The sequence below is a fragment of the Delphinapterus leucas genome, chromosome 20 (assembly GCF_059928025.1).
Source record: "Delphinapterus leucas isolate spDelLeu-1000000601 "Yukka" chromosome 20, BTC_Dleu_Yukka2, whole genome shotgun sequence".
Taxonomy (NCBI): Eukaryota; Metazoa; Chordata; class Mammalia; order Artiodactyla; family Monodontidae; genus Delphinapterus; species Delphinapterus leucas.
Window position 1 is genome coordinate 48,053,788 of NC_143148.1, and position 19,704 is coordinate 48,073,491.

At 39.6% G+C, this 19,704-nt stretch overlaps 1 protein-coding gene and 1 pseudogene across 5 annotated transcripts in view; both read right to left on the bottom strand.

Moving 5' to 3' along the window:
* Positions 1 to 19,704, bottom strand: part of GLG1 (golgi glycoprotein 1) — a 148,144-nt gene that overhangs the window by 72,167 nt on the left and 56,273 nt on the right. The window lies entirely within an intron of this gene.
* LOC149744698 (STING ER exit protein pseudogene) overlaps positions 1 to 19,704 on the bottom strand; it is a 75,415-nt pseudogene continuing 55,711 nt past the window's right edge. The window contains exon 2 of the transcript XR_016390884.1: positions 1 to 19,704. This exon is cut by the window's right edge and continues 47,351 nt beyond it. The product of XR_016390884.1 is annotated as an STING ER exit protein pseudogene (transcript).

Consider the following 19,704-nt stretch of genomic DNA (forward strand, 5'->3'; position numbering starts at 1 on the left):
GGGTGGGAGGGAGATGCAAGATGGAGGGGATATGGGGATATATGCATACATACAGCTGATTGTTACACAGCAGAAACTAACCCACACTGTAAAGCAATTATACTCCAATATACATGTTAAAAACAAACAAAGCAACCAACCCCCCAAAAACCAAAGAAAGGTAGACAGGATGAATAAACAGAACTAGTGCTCTAGACTGATTTGTTTAATGAATTCAGATGCCCGCAGCTTGGGTAAGAAACTGGTAATTAGATCAACTAGGGATCTGGATTAGATCTTTGAATAACCACAACAGATTATAAAAAAAACTTTGCTTAGTTCATTTGGCTTTTCTAAATCAATGACTTAAATGTTTGGGGTATTATTGTACTTTAATCTCCTAACTGGGTAAATTAAGCTGAAACAGTTGATTTTAAGGCTTAATACCCCTAAGCCCTTCCTCTAGTTCTGTAAACTCAGTATGGGCTTTAAGGGATAGAACTGTGGAGAAAGAACAATAGACTAGCAGAAGTATTTAGCTATAGAAGCTCTGTGATTTTATTTATTTATTTTTAATGTTTATTTATTATTTTATTTATTTATTTTCTCCTTTATTTTTTTTGGCTGTGTCGGGTCTTAGTTGCGGCACATGGGCTTCTCCCTAGTCGTGGCTTGAGGGTTTTCTCTCTCTAGTTGTGGCGCGCAGGCTCCAGGGTGCGTGGAATCTGTAGTTTGCGGCACGTGGGCTGTCTAGTTGAGGCACGCAGGCTCAGTAGTTGCGGCGCACAGGCTTAGTTGCCCCATGGTATGTGGGATTTTAGTTCCCTGACCAGGGATTGAACCCGCATCCCCTGCATTGGAAGGTGGATTCTTTACCACTGGACCACCAGAGAAGTCCCTAGAAGCTCTGTGATTTTAGATGGGTCACTTCTCTAGACCCCCAAGGACAGGCTTTGGACTATAACAGGGATTTCACCACCTAGGATCCATGACAGACTTAGGAGTGAGACTGTCCTGAAACTGAATACAAACTTCTGTGTGCAAGTATATTTTCCTGAGAAGAGAATCCACAGCTGTCATCATAATCTCAAAAAGATCCATAAGTAAGTCAGAAAGACAGATATAGCATGATATTGCTTACATACGGAATCTAAAAAAAAAGACACAAAACAGAGATACAAAACAGATACAGACTCACAAACTTAGAGAACAAATTTATGGTTACCGGGGGGGATAGGGAGAGGGATAGGGAGTTTGGGATTGACATGTACACACTGCTATATTTAAAATGGGTAACCAGGGACTTCCCTGGTGGTGCAGTGGTTAACAATCCACCTGCTAATGCAGGGGACACAGGTTTGAGCCCTGGTCCAGGAAGATCCCACATGTCACAGAGCAACTAAGCCCGTGCGCCACAACTCCTGAGCCTGTGTTCTAGAACCCGCAAGCCACAACTACTGAAGCCCGTGTGCTACAACTACCGAAGCCCGGACACCTAGAGCCCGTGCTCCACAACAAGAGAAACCACCGCAATGAGAAGCCCGCACACAAGGAAGAGTAGCCCCCGCTCGCTGCAACTAGAGAAAGCCCGCCTGCAGCAACAAAGACCCATCCCAGCCATAAATAAATACATAAATAAATAAGTAAAAATAAAAACAAAAAAATGGATAACTAACAAGGACCTCTTGTATAGCACAGGGAACTCTGCTCAATATTACGTAATAACATAAATGGGAAAAGACTTTGAAAAAGCACAGATACATGTATATGTATAACTGAATCACTTTGCTGTACACCTAAAACTAACATAACATTGTTAATCAACTATACTCCAATATAAAATAAAAAGTTAAAAACAAAAGAACACTGGACAGCCTTCAAGACAATACTATGGCAGTCTTCAGAATAATAATCAAAGCCAACAATGCACTGAAGTACAGTTGACCCTTGAACAACATGGGTTTGAACTATATGGGTCCACTTATATTTGGATTTTTTAAAATAAATGCACACTATGGTTTAAAAAAAAAAACACGGGTCTAAGATGGTCGAGATTCTTTCCAGCTTTCTGAGTCTATAAAAGCTGAGATGTGGAACACAAAAATAGAGTATTTGTTGAATTCCACACCTTTTAATGCAGGTAATTTTTGTATTATGATTATGGTTTCCTACTACTTCATCTTAATCATTCTCTGTTGGTCAAAGTCACAACAAACAGGTTTCAGAATACACTGCTGAAAAGCTTGAGTCTCAATGTTCTCAATTAATTCAACCATCATACTCACTTAAGAGGATGATTTTTACAAAGAGTAGAAGTCTGGAACTACCATTTCCCCAAAGGCGAACAGGCTGAGTTAATGAGTCTGGCAGGAGAAATTAAAGGATTCACAAAACTAACTTGGAAGTTGTCCCAGTTTCTGAAACAGAAATCTTGGGAATTAGACTGTGTCTAAAATATGAAACATTCTATAGTCACATCCACTGAAGTTGAACTACCCACCAGATCACACCTGATACTAAATTAAGTGGCAAGAGACTCTGTTTATTAATCACTAAGAGAAAACAAAAAAACAAAACAAAACAAGAAATCAGTAGCATTGGTGCTTTCACGGCCTTGCAAAAATCTGAAGGCTGAGCAACCGCGCAATGCCTCCTTCTGATTAGAAACATTCTGCTACAGTAGTAAGTAAATTCTTCTTCTGGGAGTTTATACATTAAAAACCCCATCAACTTCCAATCATATAAGCAATTCATTTATTAACTTGGCCCAAACCACTTCACTCTTGCCCACCAAAAAAGCACACTGAAAATAATATAGTTGGTAATGATTAGATAAACTCAGTCATTTAGTCTAGGTAAACTTCCCCTGAGCAAGTGTAAAGTGAATATTAACCCTCAGTCAGATTCATAACTAAGTTCCTTTAGTGCCTTATTCTGGCTGAGTCAGAATTAATTTTTTAATAAATTTATTTATTTATTTATTTTTGGCTGCGTTGGGTCTTCATTGCTGCGTGCGGGCTTTCTCTAGTTGCGGCAAGTGTGGGCTACTCTTCATTCTGGTGTAGAGGCTTATTGCGGTGGCTTCTCTTGTTGCAGAGCATGGGCTCTAGGCGCGCAGGCTTCAGTATCTGTGGCTCATGGGCTCTAGAGCATAGGCTCAGTAGTTGTGGTGCACAGGCTTAGTTGCTCCGCAGCATGTGGGATCTTCCCAGACCAGGCCTTGAATCCATGTCCCCTACATTGGCAGGCGGATTCTTAACCACTGCACCACCAGGGAAGTCCCCCAGAATTAATTTTTATTTGTACCCAGGATAGCTGCTAAGTATTGTTTTTCCAAAAGAACAGTGATAAACATAAGCTTCATGCCCTCCAACTGTGCTCTGATTCACTAAAGAGTTTTGCTTTTGTATGATTCTTTAACATTCATCCATCTTTTCAGAAAGGATTTACGTACAGGTTCAGTGCGAAATAAAAAGAAAAGGTATGAAACAGAGTTACAGATGCTGGCTCTCAAGTAAATTGCTGTGGTAGAGGAGGTAAAACATGAGTCTGTACCTAACGATCACACAAAGTTGAATGTGGAGTTGAAGGAGCTGATAAAGAACGAAAGAAGTACCACCGCCCCTCATGAGTTAGGATGATAGAATCAGAGAGAGTCTAATGGAGGAGGGAACAATTGAGTTCAGCCTTAAAAGGAGGTTGTGATTTGGTGATGTAATACTGTGTCTAGGTTGAGGCAGATGAGAGGGGGGCTGTGAACACTAGGTGTGGAGGAGTTTGAAAGGTATATTCTGTACAGAGGGCAGAGACCTGAGCAAGAAAGTGAGGAACTCTGTGGTGACCATTCTTAGGCTTACATATTTGGCATCTCCTAATACACAGTGAGATAACTACAAAATTTTAATAAAATCCCAACACTGGTCTAACAGTGGTTTGCCATCGTCCATATTAATATGTTATGGTAAACTCAGTGTAGAGAGTGGTGCTTCAATTTACTGTTATTTACCTCTGTGCTCCCCCAATGGGTGGTGGGGTTAACAACAGGTAAATAATGTATAATTACTTTTTAATAATCTTTAAACATTTTATTAACTTTGAAGAAGGAATAAGAACAGCTACTTTAGAAACTGGAGATACTCAAGCACTGATCTATTCATAGAGTGTTTACACAGCTCAAGAAGTGTACATCATAGGGGCAAAAAATAGTACAGAAGACCTATATACAGAAAGATTCAGAAAAATCCATTTCTAGAAAGCAGATCATATGGACTCACAGACCTCACTGAATCTAGGAGAATCAAAGGGAAACAACACAAAGCCTTCTGCTGGGGCATAAAGGTAGGAACCAGTCCATGTAGTCTAAGAAAAGCTCTTTTTCCTCTTGATCTAAATGTTTGCTTCCAGCTGGGTTCAGAGAAAGGTCCTGATCATTTGAACTGATTGTTAGTCAAAGTCCCTTTCATGTTTGCTTTCTTGGCTTCTAGTTCGGCTAGCTCTTGCAACTGCCTGTTGCTCAGGACTTTGCGTTCCAACTGTTTTTCAATCACTTTGGCATTCTGTGCACACAAGTCAGCAACTTCCCTAGCCTCAATCTTCTCTTCCTCTTCATCAATAGCAGACACAGTGACAGAGCTGAATGTGCCCATGTCTTTAGTCCATTTGGTCATTATCACCTTCTTAGGAGGCTCTTGTTTCTGGGTATATGTATTTCATTTTCCCAAAACCCTGGCCAAACTTGACTACTGCTCCATCCACAATGGAGGTCATGGGAGCATTCTTCAGCTGGGACTGGCAGAAGAGTGGCAGTCTACACTTCATACACTTCTTCCTGTGCTGTCCTTCCACACCTTCAGGCCTCCAAAGATACATAGTATCTTCAACTTGTGTTACAAAATTTGTGACTGTGTTTGGCAGCATCAATTACATAGACCAATCCTGGGGACTCATGGGTAATTTCTCTGACAGTCCAGTACCAGGACCATCTGGCAACACGAAGAGTAACAGACATCAAGGGGCTTCTCACCATCATCATATTCCTCCCCAGGTCGGAGGTGTTGGAGCAGACAACTGACCAGGGCACTACTTTAGGTGTAGTTCAGAGAAACAGCCCAAAAATTCAACACCAAGAATGTTACTCAATGTTACTTCTATAGGAACATGATACAATTTAAAGGGATAAAAGATAAATAGGCAAGACCCCCCCCACACAAATTAGGGCCCATTTAACCCTGGTTCTTGGACAGTCAGAGGACTATGATGAGGTCAAGACTTACTTGTCTTATACCTTTAAAATGAAAAATATCCTCAATGGCCTTTAATTCTAATTTTATATATATATATATATCCATATCTATATCTATATTATAGTGGGAATTAGCAAACGGTTCTACTCTGGTTCAGGTAACACACTTACTCATAGGTAAAAAATACTGGCAAGACTTGCAGCTTTGTCAAGTACTAATTCATTCACCTTCAATGAGGCTTTAGCTCTATTTTAAAAATATGAAAGCACAACAACCTGGCTAATTACTGGACTTAGCAGCTCACACACCAACACCGAGCAACTCTTGACTCATTGACTGAATGATCCATATCCATGAAGATGCTACGCCCCAAAATTCACTTTGAGAAGTCAAATTACATCTTATTTTTGCCTAAGAAAACACTAAAACTTGTTCAAATGACCAAATGGAAACACTCAAAATTAATAAAATTTATCATCTTCTGTGCCCAGAGCAGGTAATGACAAATAAGGATATAGTAATCTAGTTACTGAACAAAAACTGCATCATTACATTATGGCCCAAAGGATACACATTGGATTATCATTTTACAAATCTTAAAGTTTATTAAGAAATGTAAATTACAGGCCTTCCCTGGTGGCGCAGTGGTTGAGTCCACCTGCCGATGCAGGGGACACGGGTTCGTGCCCCGGTGTGGGAAGATCCCACGTGCCGCAAAGTGGCTAGGCCCGTGAGCCATGGCCGCTGAGCCTGCGTGTCCAGAGCCTGTGAGAGGCCACAACAGTGAGAGGCCCGCGTACCGCAAAAAAAAAAAAAAAAAAAAAAAGTAAATTACAAAACCAAGTAATTTTCTGTACTATAAGAAATATTGTGGGCCTCCCTGGTGGCGCAGTGGTTGAGAGTCTGCCTGCCAATGCAGTGGACTCGGGTTTGTGCCCCGGACCGGGAAGATCCCACGTGCCGCGGAGCGGCTGGGCCCGTGAGCCATGGCCGCTGAGCCTGCGAGTCCGGAGCCTGTGCTCCGCAACGGGAGAGGCCACAAGCGGTGAGAGGCCAGCGTACCACAAAAAATAAAAAAATATAAATAAATAAATAAATATTGTGACGTTTTTCCCCATCCCCCCCCCATTTTTCTATTGTGAATCAGAAATAAAGGTACCTATAAACTGTAGGAGACAGGTCATCCTCAAAAGAATGTTTAGAGATATTTCTTTCACATACAGAGCTCATTCAACGTTTTCATCAACCTTCCATTTGGGACTGCCTAACGTTGAAGAAATACAGGGATGGTTTTGTAATGACAAGTGCTTTAAAATCCAATTATGGCCTTGCAAGGACTCTGCCTCACTTCACCATCGTGAATGAATGAGTTTTTCTGGAACTAAATCATCCTCATGAGAGCCTACTATCAGCAAAGAGAAAAACGTTACCTCCTACCAACTCTTTTTTTTCTCCCTAGGAGACAACTTAGAAATTCAGAATCCAATTTAGTCCTAAGTTGGGGGGGCGGGGAAGAAAAAAGAGTCAGGCATTCTATCAAATGCTTGGCCAGATTCCCCTTTAACCTTCAAGGGAAAGAATCTTGGACAGGTCTATCAACGTGGCTTCCAGCCATGATGGGCACACAGATGTAAAGAGATAAAAGCCCTTGTTTTTCATTGCCCAGTTTCCTGGATAAAGTCAGTTTTGGTGCCCATGTTACAAGAGTGGCACCTAGGGCATTATCATTCAGTCTAAAGTGCCTAACATTTATAAACTATTTTGCAGACAATTCATCAGAAAGGACATACTTCCTCTGAACTGTGAGGCTGCAATGACTACTACTACTATGCCAACACTACAAAAATACAGCACCAAAATTCTTCTGAAATAGCTACTCACAGTATTTTTCATACCTCATAAAAACAGACACCATATAGTAGATCCCCTCATTTCATCGTGTTTGAGAGGAAACATGGTAGAAAGAATTCTGGATTAGGAGCCAAAAACCTTAAGTTCTGATTCCAGTTCCATTGTATATTGATTGCATAACAAGCCTTGATCAAGTCACATAATTCTTCAGGCTTCAAATTTCATGTCTACAAAACAGATAAATCCTGCTTTACGTACTTCACAGGGCTGTTATGAGTAGAATTATTTAAAAGGCCTTTGAAAATTATACAGGGCCTTTCAAATATAAGATAATACTGGCCCTTCAGTCTCTGCACATAATCTAATCAAATAAACATCAAAAGCAAATTACTGCTTTCTAGTAGTCCATAATTCATGCAGGAGAAGAATAAGAATTCAAAATAAATGACATACATATTTGATTGTATTTGTATATACTATCTCTGAAAGGACACATAAAAATATTGACTTTCACTATATACCCTTTTGCACTTTTTGAATTATGTACCACATGCAAAAAAGAAGAAAAAAGAAGAAAAATCAAAGATAATTCCATTTTAAGACATAAACATAGACACCTTTGAAAATATCTGGAATACATATTCATGGTTGGGGCACCGAGGAAATTTAATGATATACCCTCCTCAGTCCGTATTTTTCTCTTTTTTTTTCTTCCACTGTCTATTCCAAAGAGGGTAGTGGTGGGGAGGAAATATGGAATATCAACATCTTCTGGGACATGGCAAGTGGAAATCTGGCCCTTTTAAGAGTCCTACAGGGGACTTCCCTGGTGGGGCAGTGGTTAAGAATCTGCCTGCCAATGCAGGGGACATGGGTTCGAGCCCTGGTTCAGGAAGATCCCACATGCCACAGAGCAACTAAGCCCATGCGACACAACTACTGAGCCTGCGCTCTAGAGCCGGCAAGCCACAACTACTGAAGCCCACGTGCCCTAGAGCCGACAGGCCGCAACTACTGAGACCGTGTGCTGCAACTACTGAAGCCTGCACGCCTAGAGCCCACAATCCACAACAAGAGAAGCCACCGCAATGAGAAGCCTGCGCACCACAACGAAGAGCAGCCCCTGCTCACCACAAATAGAGAAAGGCTGCGCACAGCAACGAAGACCCAGCACAAAAATAAAATAAATGAATGAATGAAAGAAGAAATGTGTATTAAAAAAAAAAAAGAGTCCTACATTGGTAGTTCTACTCTAAGAAAAGCACATTAACAATTTTTGGCCTAGTTTTCCCAGTGTGGTCAACTGTTACATGGGAGTTTTAAAATGAGAGATGAAAACAAAATTCTCTGAAGAGCATTATAGGAATTATGAGAAGAATGTCATCCTCATATACTGTTGGTGGAATTGTAAACTGATGCAACAGCTATGGAAACAGTACAGAGATTCTTCAAAAATTTACAAATAGAACTACCATACGATTCAGCAATTCTCCTCCTGGGTATTTACCTGAGGAAAACAAAAACACTAATTTGAAAAGATATAAGCACCCCTATGCTCACTGCAGCAGCATTATTTACAATAACAAAGATATGGAAGCAGCCTAAGTGCCCATCAACAGATGAATGGATAAAGAAGATATGGTACACACACATACACACACACATAATGGAATATTACTCAGACATAAAAAAGAATGAAATCTTGTCATTTGCAACAACATGGATGAACCCAGAGGGTATTATGCTAAGTGAAATAAATCAGACAGAGAGAGACAAACACTGTATGATATCACTTATATGTGGATTCTAAAAAAAAAAACACAAATGAACAAACATAACAAAACATAAACAGAGTTACAGATACAGAGAAGAAACAGATGTCTGCCAGGGAGAAGGAGGGTAGGGGGAAGTAAGAAATAGGAGAGGGGTATTAAGAGGTATAAACTTCCAATTGCAAAATAAATGTCATGGGTATGAAATGTACAGTGTGGGGGATATAGTCACTAACCACGTAATATCTCTGTATGGTGACATATGCAACTGGACTTAACATGGTGATCATTTTGGAATGGGGAGAAACACTGAATCACTATGTTGTATAACAGGAGCTAACATAGTGTTGTAGGTCAATTATATTTCAAGAACAAACAAACAAACAAACAAACTCATAGAAAAAGACATCAGATTTTTTTTTTTTTTTTTTTTTTGCGGTACGCGGGCCTCTCACTGTTGTGGCCTCTCCGGTTGCGGAGCACAGGCTCCAGACGCGCAGGCTCAGTGGCCATGGCTCACGGGCCCAGCCGCTCCGCGGCATGTGGGATCTTCCTGGACTGGGGCACGAACCCGTGTCCCCTGCATCAGCAGGCGGACTCTCAACCACTGCGCCACCAGGGAAGCCCAAGACATCAGATTTGTGGTTACCAGAGAAGAAGGGCAGGGGGTGGGGAGGGTAAGAGGAATTGGACAAAGGCAATCAAAAAGTACAAACTTTCAGTTATAAAATAAGTAAGTACTAGGGATGTAATGTACAACATGATAAATATAATTAACACTGCTCTATGTTATACATGAAAGTTGTTGAGAGTAAATCCTAAGATTATCATCACAAGAAAAAAAATTTTTCTATTTATTTAATTTTGTACTTCTAAGAGATGATGGATATTCACTAAACTTTTGTGATAATCACTTCATGATGTATGTAAATCAAATCATTATGCTGTATACCTTAAACTTACACAATGCTGTATGTCAATTATATCTCAATAAAACTAGAAGGGAAAGAAAAGGAACAGAATGTCAATTTTAATACGGTACCTTTTATACTCTTTATTTGCCATCTCAGATGATTTGGAACAGCTGAATATAGGTACAAATGTGTCAAAACAGTGGCTACTACAGCCAAATGCAAAGTGGGAAAGGAGACTAAAATAGAGACAAAATTTCCAGACATCTGAAAATACTATTAATGTTTATACCCAGTAAATCTGGAATGATTCTATCAATGTAGCTCATTACCTCCAATCCAACTATGCTACTTCTATAATTGTGAAAAGATAAAACCAAAAAATGGATATAAGATTACAGGATGCAAAAAAAGTCCTGAAATTAAATATAATTTCTCATGCTCCATACCCAAGTATCTAAAAATACCACATTTCTTCCATACTGACTAGTGGTGAGTGCACTGTTTACTTTTACTGGCCTGATGAGAAGAAGCCAATAGGGCTGAATTGCCAGACTGTACAGAACCCTTTCTGTATAACCCACTTCAGATGATTGGTGCTGCTTAAGAGAACAGCTGTGATTCAGGGACTGGCCTTCTATCTGAATTAAGTCTGCAACTACATTGCATAATTCTGAAGGATGTGCAAGTTTTGAAGCAGGAATGCACAGGAGATAAAAATTCAGTTAGATGAGAGAGATGAAGAACTTTAAAAAAAATAATATTTTACTTATTTATTTATTTAGGCTGTACCGGGTCTTAGTTGAGGCATGCAGGATCTTCATTGCAGCGTGAGGGATCTTTAGTCGCAGCATACGGACTTCATAGTTGTGGTATGTGGACTCTTAGTTGCGGCATGCATGTGGGATCCAGTTCCCCGACCAGGGATTGAACCCGGGCCCCCTGCATCGGGAGCACGAAGTCTTGACCGCCAGGGAAGTCCCAATGAAGAACATTTGAGTAGGTCTTCCCTGGTGGCGCAGTGGTTAAGAATCCGCCTGCCAATGCAAGGGACACGGGTTCAAGCCCTGGTCCAGGAAGATCCCACATGCCGTGGAGCAACTAAGCGGGTGTGCCACAACAACTGAGCCTGAACTCCAGAGTCCGTGAGCCACAACTACTGAGGCTGCATGCCACAACTACTGAAGCCTGTGCGCCTAGAGCCCGTGCTCTGCAACGAGAGAAGCCACCGCAGTAAGAAGCCCGCGCACAGCAACGAAGAGTAGCCTCTGCTCGCCGCAACTAGAGAAAGCCTGCGTGCAGCAACGAAGACCCAATGCAGCCAAAAAAAGAACAGTTGAGTACGGTAAGTTGGAATGGGGGAAGAAGAGTACCTGATACCTTAACACCAGTGGATGCTTAAATGGACTTGAAAAGTGGTAGAGGAACAGCAAAGAGTTATCACGTAAATAGTCTCCTCTCAAAAGGGAGTCACATGGAGAAACTGAAAGGGCAAAAGAAATCACTATTGAACAGGGACTTCCCTGGTAGTCCAGTGGTTAAGAATTCACCTTCCAATGCAGGGGACATGGGTTCAATCCCTGGTCGGGGAACTAAGATCCCACATGCTGCGGGGCAACTAAGCCCGCATGCCGCAAATACTGAGCCTGTGTGTTGCAACGAACTGAGATCCTACAAGCCGCTCAGCACGGCCAAAAAAAAAAATCCCATTAAAGCCACTTGACGTCAAAGCCATTTAAATATCCCATTTTTTACTTCTTCCTGTCAAGGTGGTATTCTCCTTTACTGTAGTAAGTTCTAATAAATTCAGCTTTGCTTTATTAACAGATTGGTGAAATTTGGAGGAGTTCATCAGGTTCTATGCCAATAGATCCTTCAACATCCAGTTCAAAGGCATTTAGGGCTGAACAGGGAAAAACTTAATTGATATATTTTAAAAACAATCTTCTGGGGTTAACAACATCAGTAATGTACATAAAATCTAGAGAAATCTTCAAAAGTTTTCCATATTTCTTCTTGCTTAGATAATATCATTCTATAGTCGGTAGAACAAAGGTACATTAATTGTATGTTAATAATTACCATTATATCAAACTATAAGGGCTGAAATGATAGAATTAAACACTCTGGGAAATACTGATAAATTAATATAAACATTAATAAAGATGCAATATTTAGTAAGAATTATCCATAATCGCTAAATCACATCTTTGCCTTTTAAAGTGGTAATTTTCTATTATAAAATTGATTTGAAACGAAAGTGCAAAGAACAAAAAACCAGGAGGATCCTTTTGCTGGTAAGTTCAGTTGAGCCAATGATCACTATATGACCTGAATATATAATAATTCCCCACACTTCAGTTACAATAGGTAGGAAACTGAATAAAAAGCAAGACAGTTTGACTCCAATTGGCTATCTAATATGATTCTATAAAAACAGATAATTAGGGCTTCCCTGGTGGCGCAGTGGTTGAGAGTCCGCCTGCCGATGCAGGGGACACGGGTTCGTGCCCTGGTCCGGGAAGATCCCACATGCCGCGGAGTGGCTGGGCCCGTGAGCCATGGCCGCTGAGCCTGCGCATCCGGAGCCTGTGCTCCACAATGGGAGAGGCCACAACAGTGAGAGGCCCGCGTACCGCCAAAAAGAAAAACAGATAATTACCTTTTTGAGGAAGGAGAAATACTGTTATAGAAATAACTGGGAGAGGTGAAAGGAGATAGGCAGAACAATCACAGACCCTTTTAGAATTATTATTATTATTATTATTTTTTGCGCCGTACGCGGGCCTCACTGTTGTGGCCTCTCCCGTTACGGAGCACAGGCTCCGGACACGCAGGCTCAGCGGCCATGGCTCACGGACCCAGCCGCTCCGCGGCATGTGGGATCTTCCCGGACCGAGGCACGAACCCGTGTCCCCTGCATCGCCAGGCAGCCTCTCAACCACTGCGCCACCAGGGAAGCCCCCTTTTAGAATTATTGTTTTAAAATACTGTAAGTTTGTCAGGGGTTTAAATATGCATTACTTCTCCAGTAAAAAAATATTTACTTCCAATAATGGAAACAAAGGACACTTCCAGGTATTGTGGAGCACTCATTACTGTATAGTCTGTAGAACTGGCTATGCAGCATAGACTTTGGAGAGACATACCTGGGATCAGATCAATTTGGGCTCTTCCAGGTACTAGCTGTGTAACCCTGAACAAATTATTTAACTTTTGTAAGCCTAAATTTCCTTACCTATAAATGAGGATAGTAAGAGTATTTATTACACATGTAGCGATAAGTAGAGCAAAACACATAAAGCACCTAGCACAGCGCTCATTGTAAATATACAATAAATATTATCTATAAAAATAACATTTATTATTATTATTATAGTATACTTCTAGAAGAGTTAATTTTGTACTGCCCCAACCCCAAAATAAACCAATTTCAAAAATGAGGAAAAAAAACAGAGGTTTTCTTTTTAAATCTAAGATACATAGATTCTTAGCCGTAGGAAGGCAACTTCAGTTTACGTAGTTCAATTACATTAGGATAAACTAGAGTAAAGGAATACATTAATTTAGGAAATTAAGGTAGAAAAATCTTATCCTAATGGAAAGAACAGTCTTTAAATCACTTCGCCAAGTTTGCTCAGCACAAATGTGTGTGGAATTTGTCTTGCTCCTCACTCTAATCTCTCAATCTAATATCCATATACAAATCCAGGTTAGATATCTGTTTTGAACTTCATTTAGGTTTTTGTTTCTAAGTAAACATCAGAAGTTAAATAGTTTTGATTTTGTTCACTCAACTGTTTTAAGGCTCCAAACAACCTCTGTATTTGGTTGTATTTAAGTCCAACTGTTTAGATGCAAGTATCTTTAAATATGCAAACAAACCAAGGCTCTTAGTCATCTAAAATCGCTTTTCTAAATTTTACTTGGTAAATGTTTCTAGCCCACTGCTGGCAATCAATGCACTTCTCTCATCACATCAAACTCCAGTTGATTCATATTGTGAAAGTAAATGCTGCTTGTCACCAACTGTCAATTTTAATAAGCAAGACTGATGCCTTTGACAATTCAGTCAATGCCATGCATCTGTCTGGGTTTGTTACTTTAAATCACCTGACAGCCACCTGCGAATCGAACGTACAAAGCAGTGCAAAAGTGGTCCAGGGTTACACTACCATAATTCTTTCAAATACACTCAGACCTTACAACAGTATCTTTAAAATTCTGATCATCACAGTTATTATTCTTCAGAAGAGTACTGGGAAATCTAATGTCTAAAATAGAAGCCTTTGATTTAGGGTCTCTGAATCTTTAGTCTACACCAGAAATATAGAAAATAAGGATTTATGACTGGAGGAAAGTTCACTATTTCAAAGATAATATTTTAAATTCTGACATGTGATACAAATGAAATGCCTCATGGACTACAGAAAGAGGACAGAACAAGTAAGATAAGTGAGCCACAGAAAGCACACAAGCATTTTCCCAACTGAAATCTTACTAAATAATCCACATCACAGAACTCGATTGGGGAAAGGCTCTCTGCATTAGGCAGGGCATAACTATACCTATTCAGAAGCAGGACTTAATATCTAATAACCCCAAACATATTTTTGTTTCAGTTTCAGAAGAAAGAAAAAAAAAAGACTGGGGAGAGGGGAACAGTAGAAAGTCAATTTTGGATTGCTTTCTCTCTTGCTTTTGGTGCCAAGGAATATTTTTAACCTTTTACCTAGACTCTCTATGATCCTTATTTTCACCTCAGTATGCAAGAAGAAAAGATTCAAGCATTTACCTGAGACTTCTCTCTGTAATATGGACTAAATAAAATCCATAAAATGCAACATTCTAAGACTTACTTAAAATACACACTTCGGGGACTTCCCTGGCTGTCCAGTGGTTAAGACTTCGCCTTCCAATGCAGGGAGTGCGGGTTCGGTCCCTGGTTGGGGACCTAAGATCCCACATGCCTTGCGGCCAAAAAACCCAAAACATAAAACAGAAGCAGTATTGTAACAAATTCAATAAAGACTTAAAAAAAATTTTTTTTTAAATTAAATACACACTTCAATTGTAAGCTGTACTGTACACACCTTTATGTCTACTCTGAGTCATCTGTCTGGTTAAGAATCTTACAACATTATGAATGTTGGTGGCTAGTTATGCCATTAACATAAAGAATTCAGAAGCATATATATAAGCCAAAATATGTGATTCATGACCGATTTTAAAAGAAAAATTTAGGACATAATTCATACGAGATATCTTAGTATCATCTAATTAAGTAACTTACTAAAAACCTTTAGCCGAATTTTAATTTTTAAACTTCATCTCAAAATTACCAAATACACATTTCTTTTTTCAAGTATAGAAGAGTTTATTTTACATCATAGTACATTGTGAATACCAAATACACATTTTAAAACACAAAATAATATGGGATAGTTTTGGTCTAACAGTCAGTTAATGAAGTTTGAAAAGAAAGATAAGTGAAGGTATTAATATTCCCTTTCCAAAAGGCTTGACACTGAATAAGTGATCTCAACATCCATGACTTACCAAGTAATTTATCAGACTGGTTACTAAATTGTTCCTGCTTCTGAAACAAAGAAACAGTGCCTAGGAATTGGAAATCAGCTTCCCTGGCTTAAAAGAGTCTCTTATAAGTTCATTTTGGTGCCATTAAAAATTCCTAAGTTTTTCTGACAGCTCATACAACTCAATACAAAAAAAACAACCCAATTGAATAATGGGCAGAAGACCAAAACAGACATTTTTCCAAGGAAGACATAGAGATGGCCAATAGGCACATGAAAAGATGCTCAACATCACTAATTATTAGTGAAATGCAAATCAAAACTACAGTGAGGTACCACCTCACACTGATCAAAATGGCCATTATTGGGCTTCCCTGGTGGCGCAGTGGTTGAGAGTCCATCTGCCAATGCAGGGGACACGGGTTTGTGCCCCGGTCTAGGAAGATCCCACATGCCGCGGAGCGGCTGGGCCCATGAGCCATGGCCGCTGAGCCTGCGCGTCCGGAGCCTGTGCTCTGCAACGGGAGAGGCCACAACAGTGAGAGGCTCGTGTACCACAAAAAAAAAAAAAAAAAAAAAGGCCATTATTAAAAAGTCTACAAATAACAAACGCTGGAAAGGCTGTGGAGAAAAGAGAACCCTCCTACACTGTTGGTGGGAATGTAAGTTGGAGTAGCCACTATGGAAAACAGTATGAAAGTTCCTCAAAAAACTAAAAACAGAGTTGCCATATGATCCAGCAATCCCACTCCTGGCCATATATCCGGACAAAAATATAATTTGAAAAGATACATGCACCGCTATGTTCATAGCAGCACTATTCACAATAGCCAAAACATGGAAACAACCTAAATGTCCATCAACAGATGAACTGACAAAGGAGATGTGGTACATAATACAATGGACTACTACTCAGCCATAAAAAAGAATGAAATAATGCCATTTGCAGCAACACGGATGGACCTAGAGATTATCATACTAAGTGAAGTAATAAGCAGAAAGAGAAAGACAAATACCATTTGATATCACTTATATGTGGAATCTAAAATATGACACAAATGAACTTATCTAAAAAATAGAAACAGACTCACAGACATAGAGAACAGACTTGTGGTTGCTAAGGGGGAGTGGGGTGGGGGAGGGATGGATTGGGGGTTTGCGGTTAGCAGATGCAAACTATTATATATAGAATGGATAAATAAAGTAGTACTGTATAGCACAGGGAACTATATTCAATATCCTGTGATAAACCATAATGGAAAAGAATATAAAAAAGAATGTGTGTGTGTGTGTGTGTGTGTGTGTGTGTGTGTATAACTCAATCACTTTGCTGTACAGCAGAAATTAACACAAAATTGTAAATCAACTACAGGCCAATAAAAAAAAAAATTCCTAAGTTTTTCTGGTTTTATTTTGCTCCCTGGGCCCCTTGGAGGTGGTAGTACCTCAATTAAAAACAGTAACAGGGCTTCCCTGGTGGCGCAGTGGCTGAGAGTCTGCCTGCCAATGCAGGGGACACGGGTGCGTGCCCCGGTCCAGGAAGATCCCACATGCCGCGGAGCGTCTAGGCCCGTGAGCCATGGCCGCTGGGCCTGCGCATCCGGAGCCTGTGCTCCGCAACGGGAGAAGCCACAACAGTAAGAGGCCCGCGTACCGCAAAAAAAAAAAAAACAGAAACGAAGGGCTTCCCAGGTGGCGCAGTGGTTGAGAATCCACCTGCCAATGCAGGGGACACAGGTTTGGGCCCTGGTCCGGGAAAATCCCACATGCCGCAGAGCAACTAAGCCTGTGTGCCACAACTACTGAGCCTGCGCTCTAGAGCCTGTGAGCCCCAACTACTGGAGCCCAGGTGCCCCAACTACTGAAGCCCGCATGCCTAGAGCACATGCTCCACAACAAGAGAAGCCACCACAATGAGAAGACCGCGCACCGCAATGAAGAGTAGCCCCAACTCGCCGCAACTAGAGAAAGCCCACGGGCAGAACTAAGACCCAACACAGCCATAAATGAATGAATGAATGAATGAATAAATAAATAAAGTTTTTTAAGAAGTAACAAAAAAATTCCTAAAAATGTAAGTTATCTCTGCAACCTTTTCCCTGTTTCACCAATAGCTTATTTAATATAATTATACAACCTCTCTAAAAATCTCAGGAAAAAAAAGAATAGAAATAATGAATAGCAGATTCTTTTTCCAAAGATGACTGATCACTTTTGCCTTAGAATTTAAGATTAAGTAGATCTAACTTACATAATTAATTGCCACCAAAATAGATCAGACACAACAAAAGTGTCTTATATCTGTGTATTGGCTTAAGGCTACAGTTTCCATTAATGACAAAATTCAAAACAGTTTTTTCACATTTAGCTTTCTTTTTGTATGGTGAGGAAAGCAACTGACTAAGACTATGAAATTGTTAATTCCTATCTCTGTTCTACCAGTTAACTCATACTATGACTTGGGAGGAGCTAATCATTAATCCCATCCTCTGCCGTTACAATGCTTTAAATTTTAAGTATGGTGAAAAGAGAAAAACACATTTTTTCAAACCTTTCTCCCATAAAAATTAGAGCCATACCCATCTAAAGCCATCTGACAATTCTGACAGTATAATCACCAACTCAATAGTTAACATCTGTGAAAAATATCCACTTCCTATTAATAGGGGGATCATTTAAGTTGTCTCTGACATCAGAAGTTGTATTCTTATTATATATATAAAAATTGATTTAATCCACTGATGACAGCTTAAACTTGCATTTCAGAACAGAAAAATAATTCAGAGTGAAAAATTCAAAGTTTTAAAGTCAATATCCCAACATCAGTTTCTGCATGAGAACCTGGACCCTTCAGTTGATCCTCCATTCTAAAAATATCTGCTGCAGGATACCTTTATTCAATCCGAAATTGAGTAAGAATTTCAAATCTATGTTCTAATTCTTACTTGGTGCAACTATGACATCACAGAGCAAGCAATGAAACATAATTTTTGGCTCCAAGTTATATCTATCCTGAAAATATTCCTAAAAATATTAAAATCCTAATAAAATAAATTCTTGGTTGATCACAAACCCCCACCAAGTCTCTGGCAAAAATTTTCTTCTTAAGATAACTTATATTTAAGGAAGTTCCTGGAAGGCAGTAATTACATCCTGTGCTACACAATACTAGGCACACACTGGCATTCTACAAATATTTGTTACTTGGTTGACAGAAATTCTATTTGATCTCTAAGCTTCCAAAGGCAGGCTGTCAAACACTGGGCTCACAATGAAATAAACAGCTTCTCCTAAACTTCTTTCTTTTTGGTCTATTTTTCAGGCCTTTTATTTTAACATCAATTCCCTAAGATATCCCCAAATTAAGACCAAAACTATGCAATGAATTTAAGCTGGACAGGACAAGAAATTATTAAATAAGGATGTCAAAGAGCACTATTCTCAGAAAACTAAATCCACTATTTTGGATTCTTGATGGAATAGTACTAGGATGGAGAAGGAAAGGATTATCAAGAATTACATTTCTGGAGTTCCTCTGCGCACCTGTAAAGGAATTCATCACCCTTATTCATTTAAATCCAATTCCCTCAGGAGAAACTGCTCATCCTTCAGGTAAAGCTTTTAGAAATGACTAAGGAAAAAATTTCATATGAATAAACACCAATGGATGAGATCTGGAGGAGAGACAGAGAGAGACAGAACTAAGAGCAAAAAATGATTATCTCCCTAGGACAACAAACAAAAATAATTCAAAAGGGAAGAGGAAGTAATGGGAAAGCCATCTCCTATATGGAAAGAAAAACCCCTTTCCTTAGCTTCTTAACAGCTGCTTAGAAAAGACATTCTTGCTAGCTTCTACTGAAGTCTAACAATTCATTTCTAATTCTATCCCATGTTCCACTATGTTCTTCACAAAGTCCACTCAGTCTTTGTGATGAGGACCCTGAAAATCTAAGTCAACAAATATTTTATATAAAATTTAAAATGCTCTTTATCCAACTAAAATTTGCTGCTAAATAAAATAGAAAGGAACTTTACTCTTTTGTAAAGTTATAAAACATTACTCTTTTATTTACTTACTGAACAGGAAACTGCCTCTACCTAATTGTGTCAAACCACTGCAAACAGACATTCAATTTGTTATGCGAGTACCAATTTTGTTTTGTGAGAAAACTGTAAAATATTCTTCTGTTCTACAGAAAATGGAAAACTTTACTTAGAGTATCTGGGAGTGGGGAGGTAAAAGCCAAAAGAATCTCTGTTTTAGCCTTAATAAAAAAAAAATTATAAGGGGAAATACAGATTGCTACATGCCTTAAGAAACATTGTAGGGACTTCCCTGGTGGTCCAGTGGCTAAGACTCCACCTCCAATGCAGTGGGCCTGGGTTTGATCCCTGGTCAGGGAACTAG